At 38.2% G+C, this 8,186-nt stretch overlaps 1 non-coding gene across 1 annotated transcript; it reads left to right on the forward strand.

Moving 5' to 3' along the window:
- The first annotated feature begins 7,764 nt into the window (after positions 1 to 7,764).
- On the forward strand, positions 7,765 to 7,867 carry LOC114501082. Its single transcript, XR_003684856.1, has one exon. It is a non-coding gene; the product is annotated as a U6 spliceosomal RNA (small nuclear RNA).
- The last annotated feature ends 319 nt before the right edge of the window (positions 7,868 to 8,186 follow it).

The following is an 8,186-nucleotide window of genomic DNA, read 5'->3' on the forward strand; positions in this document are numbered from 1 at the left end:
ATGGGGTAACTGTAATAGCATAATCAATAAAATATACATATTTTTTAAAAAAGAACACAATTTCTGGAATCAAGAACACAGCAGAAAGAATCAAAAGCAGACTAGATGAAGCATAGGATCAAATCAGCAAGCCAGAGGACAAGGTAGAAAAAAAAAACACCCAGAAGGAGCAAGAAGAGGAAAAGAGACTCAAAAAGAAACGTAATAATATCCATACAGTAAGGATCCAGAAAGAGGAGAAGACTATGTGATAGAAAACCTGTTTGAAAAAGTAATGATGAAAGACTTCCCTAATTCAATGAGAGAAAAAGTGACACAAATTTAGAAAACACAAAGTGTCCCAATGAAGTGGAACTCATTGAGGCCCATTTAATAGACACATCATAATTAAAATGGCAAAATTTGAAGACAAAGAGAGAATCTTAAGGGCAGCAAAGGAGAAACAGAAAATAGCACAGAAGGGAACCCCACTATGACTAGCAGCTGACTTCTCAATGGAAAGGCTCCAGGACAGATGGGAATGGCAAATCATATTCCAAATAATGAAAAACAATTGCCTAAAACCAAAACTACTCTATCCAGCAAGGCTCTCAATTAAAATGGAAGGCCAAATACAGATTTCTGAGTGAAAAGAAACCTCAAAAACACACCTCCTTCAAGCCATCACTGCAAGAGATGCTAAAGGGTCTGCTTTAAGAAAAGGGTGGTGGGAAAGAGTGACAGAGAGATAAACACAGGTATGAAAAAATGATAATGAATAAGTACCTATCAATAATAACCTTAAACATAAATGGATTAAATGCCCCAATCAAAATACATAGAATAGCTGAATGGATAAGAAATCATGTGACACATATATTCTGTCTACAAGAGACCCATCTCAGGACAAAACACCTACACAGAGTGATAGTGAACAACTGGAAACTTATATTCCAAGCAAATGGACAGGGAAAAAAAAAGCCTGTGTCACAATACTTACATCAGACAAAACAGACTTCAAAAACAAGGCCATAAAAAGAGGCCCCAAACTTCACTTCATAATACTCAACAGAAGAATCCATCAAGAAGACATGAACAATGTAAATACATATGAAATCAACATAGGACAATTAAAATACATAAAGAAAATCCTGGAGGACTTGAAGAAAGATATTAACAGCAACACAGTTATAGTAGGGGATTTTAACACCCCCCTGTCAAAAATGGACAGATCTTCCAAAAAGTATATATAAACAAATATATTGCAGCAGTGAACAATGTCCTAGACCTAATGGACTTCACTGATGCATACAGAACTTTTATCCAAAAGAAGCAAAATACACATTCTTTTCAAATACACATGGAATATTTTCCATGGAATACATGGAATGTACACATGGAATACAAAACAAGCCTCAAAAAAATTCAAGAAAATTGAAATCATATCAAGCATTTTCTCTGAACACAAGGGACTGAACTACAAACCGACCTCAAGGGGAAAAAACCCAAAACACTCAAAAACATAGAGGTTGAATAGCATACTATTAAACAATGAATGGTTCAAGAAAGAGAGCAAGAAAGAAATAAAAAATTTTCTGCAATAAAAAAAATGAAAATGAATACACAACAATCCAAAACTTGTGGGGCATGGCAAAGGCAGTCCTGACAGGGAAGTTCTAAGTGATACAGGCCTACCCCAAAAAGATAGAAACATTTCAAATAAATCACCTATCCCTACACTTACAAGAACTGGAGGAACAACAACAAAGACAGCCCAGAGCAAGTAGAAGGAAGGAAATAACCAAGATCAGAGCAATATTAAATGACATAGACATTAAAACACAATTCTATGGATCAATAAATCTAGGATCTTGTTCTTTGAAAAGATAAACAAAATCAACAAATCTTTAAGAAGGCTCATAAAGAAGAGAGAGAGAGAGAGAGAGAGAACCCAAATAAACATAATCAGAAATGGAAGAGGAGAGATTACAACTGACACCACTGGAATACAAACGACTGTAAGAAATTACTATCAAGAACAATATGCCAAGAAATTTCAAACCTTTGTTGAAATGGACAAATCTTTAGAAAAAATATAATCTTCCAAAACTGAATGAAGAAGAAGCAGAAAGCCTGAATGGACCAATAACAGCCTACAAAATAGAAGCAGTAATAATAATAAAAAAAACCTCCTAGCACACAAAATCCCTGAACAAGATGGTTTCATGGTAGAATTTTACAAAGCATTTAATGATGAGCTCACTTCTATACTTCACAGCCCATTCCAAATAATCCAAGAAGATGGAAGCCAGCATCATCCTAAACGCAAATACAGATAAAGACATAACAAAGAAAGAAAACTACAGGGCAATATTACTGATGAACATAGAGGCTAAAATCCTCAACAAAATATTGGCAAACCACATCCAGCAATACATTAAAAAGATCATACACCATGATCAAGCTGGATTCATCCCAGGGATGCAAGGATGGTACAATATTGGCAAATCAATAAATGTAATACATCACATGAACAAAAGGAAAGACAAACACCACATGATCAAAGTGATAGATGGGGAAAAACATTTGATAAGGTACAGCACCCATTTACAATAAAAGCACTCAGCAAAGTGGGCATAAAGGGAGCATTCTTCAATAGAATTAAGGCCATATATGAAGGACCTACAGACAACATCATACTCAATGGGCAAAAAATTAGAGCCTTCCCACTAAGATCAGGAACAAGACAGGCATGCCCTCTTTCAGCATTGCTATTCAACACAGTACCAGAAGTCCTAGCCACTGTAATCAGACTAGAAAAAGAATAAAAGTCATTCAAATTGGAAAACAGGAAACAAAACTGTCATTGTTTGCGTATATAGAAAATCCTATAGACTCCACCAAAAAACTACTCAACCTACTAAGTGAATTCGGCAAAACAGCAGGATAGAAAGTCAATATCCAGAAATCAAAGGCATTTTGTACAGTAACAATGAAATATCAGGAGAAATCAGGAAAAAATCTCATTTCATATAGCAACAAGAAAAATAAAGTACCTACAAATAAACCTAACCAAGGATGTAAAGACCTATATTCAGAAAACTATACAACACTGAAGAGATATATTAAGGAAGACACAAACAAATGGAATGATGTACAATGTTCATTGATTGGAAGAATTAACATCATCAAAATGTCCATACTACCCCAAAAAATTTATAGATTCAATGGAATCCATATTAAATTATCAATGACATATTTCACAGATAAAAAACAAATATTTCAGAAATTTATATAGAACCATGAATGACCCTGAATAGCCACAACAATACTGAGAAAGAACAAAGTAGGGGGGACCACAATACCTGATATCAACTGTATTAAAAGGCCACTGTAATCAAAACAGCCTGGTACTGGCACAAGAACATACACATAGACCAATGGAACAGAATAGAGAGCCCCCAAATAAACTGAAGTCTCTATGGTCAATAGTATTTGACAAAGCAGGCAGAAGCATAAAATGGAGTAAAAATAGCCTCTTCAACAAATGGTGTTGGGAGAGATGGACAGCTACATGCAAAAAACTGAAACTCAATCACCAACTTCACCATACAGAAAAGTAAATTCAAGGTCAGTAAAAGACTTAAATGTAAGTCATGGCACCATAAAAGCCCTAGGGGAAAAAATAAGCAGTAATATCTCAGGTATTCCACCCAGCAATGTTTTCACTGATATGTCCCCTAGAGCAAGGGACATAAAGGAAAGAATAAACAGATGGGACCTCATCAAATTAAAAAGTTTCTGCACAGCTAAAGAGAACAGCATTAAAATGAAAAGAGAACCAACTATATGGGAAAACATATTTGCGAATGATATCTCAGACAAGGGTTTGATCTAAAAAAAAATATATATATATATATGTGTGTGTGTGTGTGTGTGTGTGTGTGTCATGACTCCACTCCATGAAGACAAAAAAAAACCCCAATTAAAAAAATGGGCAAAGAAAAAAAACTAATGGGCAAAGGCCTGGGATATACACTTCTCCAAGTAGGACATACAGAGCACCCAGAGACATGTGAAAATATGTGCAGCATCACTAGCCACAACAGAAATGCAAATTAACACCACAATGAGATACCATTTCATATCAGTCAGAATGGTCATCATAAACAAATCAACAAACAAGTGTCGGAGAGGTTGTGGAAGAAAAGGGAACCCTAGTGCATTGTTGGTCAGAATGCAGACTGGTGCAGCCACTGTGGAAAACAGTGGGGAATTTCCTTAGAAAAATGAAAATGGAACTGCTTTTTGACCTGGGATTTCCACTGCTGGGATTATATCCTAAAAAGCCTTAAGCACCAATCCAAAAGAACTTTTCCACCCCAATGTTCATAGCAGCATAATTTATAATAGCCAAGTGCCGGAAGTAACCTAAATGCCCATCAGTAAATGGATGCATCAAAAAAATATGGTACATTTACACAATGGAATGCTAGACAGCAGAGAGAAAGAAGGAGCTCCTACCCTTTGCAACAGCATGGATGGAACTGGAAAGCATTATGCTAAGTCAAATAAGCTAGGTGGTGAGGGACACATACCGTATGATCTCACCTTTAAGTGGAACCCAATCAACAAAACAAACAAGCAAGCAAAATATAACCAGAGACATTGAAATTAAGAACAGTCTTTTAGTAACCAGAGGACAGGTGGGAGGGGATAATAGCATGAAGGGAGGAAGGTTTTCAGGAACAAGTATAAAGGACACATAGACAAAATCAAGGTGGGGTGGAAGCAAAGGAGGGAAGTCGAAATGGCTGGGGTGGGGGGGATTAGTGGGGGATAATAGCAGACACCCATAATTGAACAACAATAAAATAATTTAAAAATTGATACATTTTCAAAATAACCATGTTCTGGTGGTGCTGGCTACTACATTAAAGTAAGTAGAAGAAGGAGGGAGAATAAATAAAAGATGATGAAAGAAAAATATATAATTTTGAGATTATTTTCTTCTTTACATAAAGAGTGGAGAGGCAATTGGGCTCAGTGCCTCTTAGCAACAAAAAGTCAGTGAGGTTAAACTTTACATTTACTGATCATGGCTTTTCTAGTTGTTTGCTATCATGTATTTCTCTCTTCTAACCAGATTCCCATTCCCTGTTTGCCAATCCCACTGCCCAAAGTCATTTTTTACTCATGCTGCTAACATATTTGCATGTCAGTGCCGCCAGCCTACTGCCAGAGCCCACTTTGTCTATGTTTCTCTCCTATCCAAAAGTTTCCTAACTGGAGGAGAATTAAAAGAAGGGGTGGCCTAGAAAGTGTTAAACTTACTGAATAAATAAATATTGCCAAATTCTCAATTTCTGGAGCAAATTCAAGGGTTGAGCTGCACATATAATCTGAAACTGTGTTTAATTCAAAGATAACTTGTTTTGAGATTTGAATGAGTTGAATGTCTTTCCAAGTGCATATGAAAGACAATCATTGTCTGGATTGTCCAGAAATTATGAACATTTAAAATAAAATTAAAACTGAAGTTTGAATAGAAAATAAATAATAGATAAAAGAATAAAGTCTAATTCTAAAGTCTAATTCTAACAGCTCAAAGGCTAATTTTCCAGTGGTCCTTCCCTCACTCTGATTTGGATCCCTTCATCCTGAGAGGGAACTTCAGGCAAAGAATCATTTAAAGAAACAGCCTAAATTGATGTGTCCTCTCTCCCTCTAAACTCCCCTTGCGTCTGAATCTTCTAATAGGGTTTAAAATGTGCTGTATTTAGGAAGAAACCTGAAGTCCCCCTTTCCTCTCTTTCTGATCTCTGATTTACCCAAATAGGTCAGACTGGTACTTGAAGGTCAGAAGCCTTAGCACCCATCTTCAAGAGTTTTTGAAAACCCTCCCTCTTCCACCTCCTCCAGATCATGTGTTTCCAGGCTTCACCAGGGCACACCAGTAGAATACAATGTGATCTGCAACTGCTGGAGCTGGACTTAATAAGTACAAAGAGTAAACAACTTCATCCTTTTATTCTACGACAGCCCCTCAATGCACATTCTTTACTGACAACTGGAGAACCTTTAGGAAAATCTTATAACTATGGGGGTAAATCTCAGAAAAAAAGTCCAGTACAATATAACAATAGAGCTTCCAATTCTTATCCTATTTGAAACCCCTATCCCCAAGCTTAGGTTGGCTCAAGTTGGAGCCCTGAGGAGTGGGGAGCAGGGGCAGTCAGTGTGTCTCTATGTTCTCAATCTACCTTCACTCATTTACTGTTGTTTGGACCACCACCCCCAAGGTCAGATAGGTTAGAGATGGGAAAGAAAGAAAAGACAGAAAGGTCTTTATTGACATAAAGGATGACATTTATGCTCTCTGAGCATGGCAGACTCCAAATACCTTTCTTTTGTCAAGGTCTTATGTTCATTCTCTCATCTATAATTCCGTTGATATGAGTGACACCTCTCTAGTAGTTGCTTATGACCTTGACTTCCTCTAGTCTGCAACTGAGGGCACAGCCACTCCTGACATACCTCTGTGAAGTCCACACCAGCCCAGAGGAAGTAAACTCCCTTCATGCCCTGCCAAACTCCAGGAGAGGAGCAATCTGAGGCCACCTCGTCCCTCTCTAACCAGCCTCCTCAGGCCTGGTCAGCCACAGCCTCTCAACTTTAGACCTTCTCAAGCCTTAGCCAAGCTATTGAATGGTTCTGTTCAACTCCCTCCTTTGGGTTAAATGGGAAGGAATCAACCCTTTTTTATTTCTTATGGGAAGAGGTAGGCTTTCAGCCCACAGCTCATTCAAAGGAAAGTCTCCCAGCAGACTTACCAACTTCTCTGCATCTTGCTTTTACAACTTTGAGATGATGAGAAGCTAAGGGTTACACAACCAGTTTCATACACCTTTATGCTGGGTGGAGGGATAAGTATAGTTCTCAATTCTGGAGCCTCAGCCACATCCTCCTTCACAAGGGACCTTACCCAGATTCATCACCTACCCCAAGTGTGGGAGCACCAAACTCAAGATCACTCATTTCATTCACCCACAAACATTCTTTGAGAATTTAGCTTAGGCTGCCATGACAAAATACCATAGCCTGGGGGGGTTTCAACAATAGAAATTTATTTCTCACAGTTATCAGGGCTGGGAAGACTAAGATCAAAGAGCCAGCAAGGTATGTTTTATTCTGAGGCCTATTCTCTTGACTTGTGTGGGGTGCTGCCATCTTTCTGTGTGCTCACATGCTGAGGGGATGGGAAGATAATTCCACCATTTGGGCCCCACTCTCATTACCTCATCTAACCCTAATTGGGTCCCAAAGACCTCAGCTCCAAATACCATCACATGGGGTGTAGGGCTTCAACATATGAATTGAGGTGGCGATCGGGATACAAACATTTAATCCATAATGAGCACCTACTGTATGTCAAACCTTATACTGAGTCCTGAAGATAAGAGCAACCACAAAACATGCCAGTTGGGAAAGAAAGACAAATTATAGATAAATGATTGCACCACAATATGAGACATGCAAAGTAACAGCCAGAGGAAGGATTAACAGAGGCAGACTTCCTGAAAGTCTCTGACCCTAGAAAGGGCTGCAGTGGTGTGGGGGGGCCCAGTGGGCACAAAACATGGGTGTATGTCCATCAGACATGTGGAGGCCACTCACCAGGCATTGCTTCTCATGGAGGGCAGGGTGCCCTTGAATATCTGCTTTTTTGCAGTAACATATGTCCTGCCAGGGTGGGCATCCTGATACAAAACCAGGATGAGGTGGTCACTTCAGCAGCAGATATACTAAAACTGGAATCATACAGAGAAGATTAGCATGGCTCCTGTGTAAGGATGACATGCAAATTCATGAAGCATTCCATATTTTTCTTTTGGAATGTATTTGACAAGAAAAATTTAACACTGTTTTCACCTCAATGTAGAAATACAGTGGTTTTGTGTTTCTTTCTTATAGTGCCACCAAAATAAAATAACCATTTTTGCAAAAAAAAAAAAAAAAAACAAGATGAGTTTTACTTGATGTTGATTGAACACCTGACATCTGGCTGGACTGGGCCAGGGGTTTCCCATACTTTCCCAAGAAACCTGGAAATGAGGAATGGTACTTCTATTTTATAGATAAATAAACTGAAGTTGAAATGCAGAAGTGAGTCTCTGCATACAGGAATCAAATACATTCTCAGCCCA

Source organism: Phyllostomus discolor, chromosome 6, assembly GCF_004126475.2.
Source record: "Phyllostomus discolor isolate MPI-MPIP mPhyDis1 chromosome 6, mPhyDis1.pri.v3, whole genome shotgun sequence".
Taxonomy (NCBI): Eukaryota; Metazoa; Chordata; class Mammalia; order Chiroptera; family Phyllostomidae; genus Phyllostomus; species Phyllostomus discolor.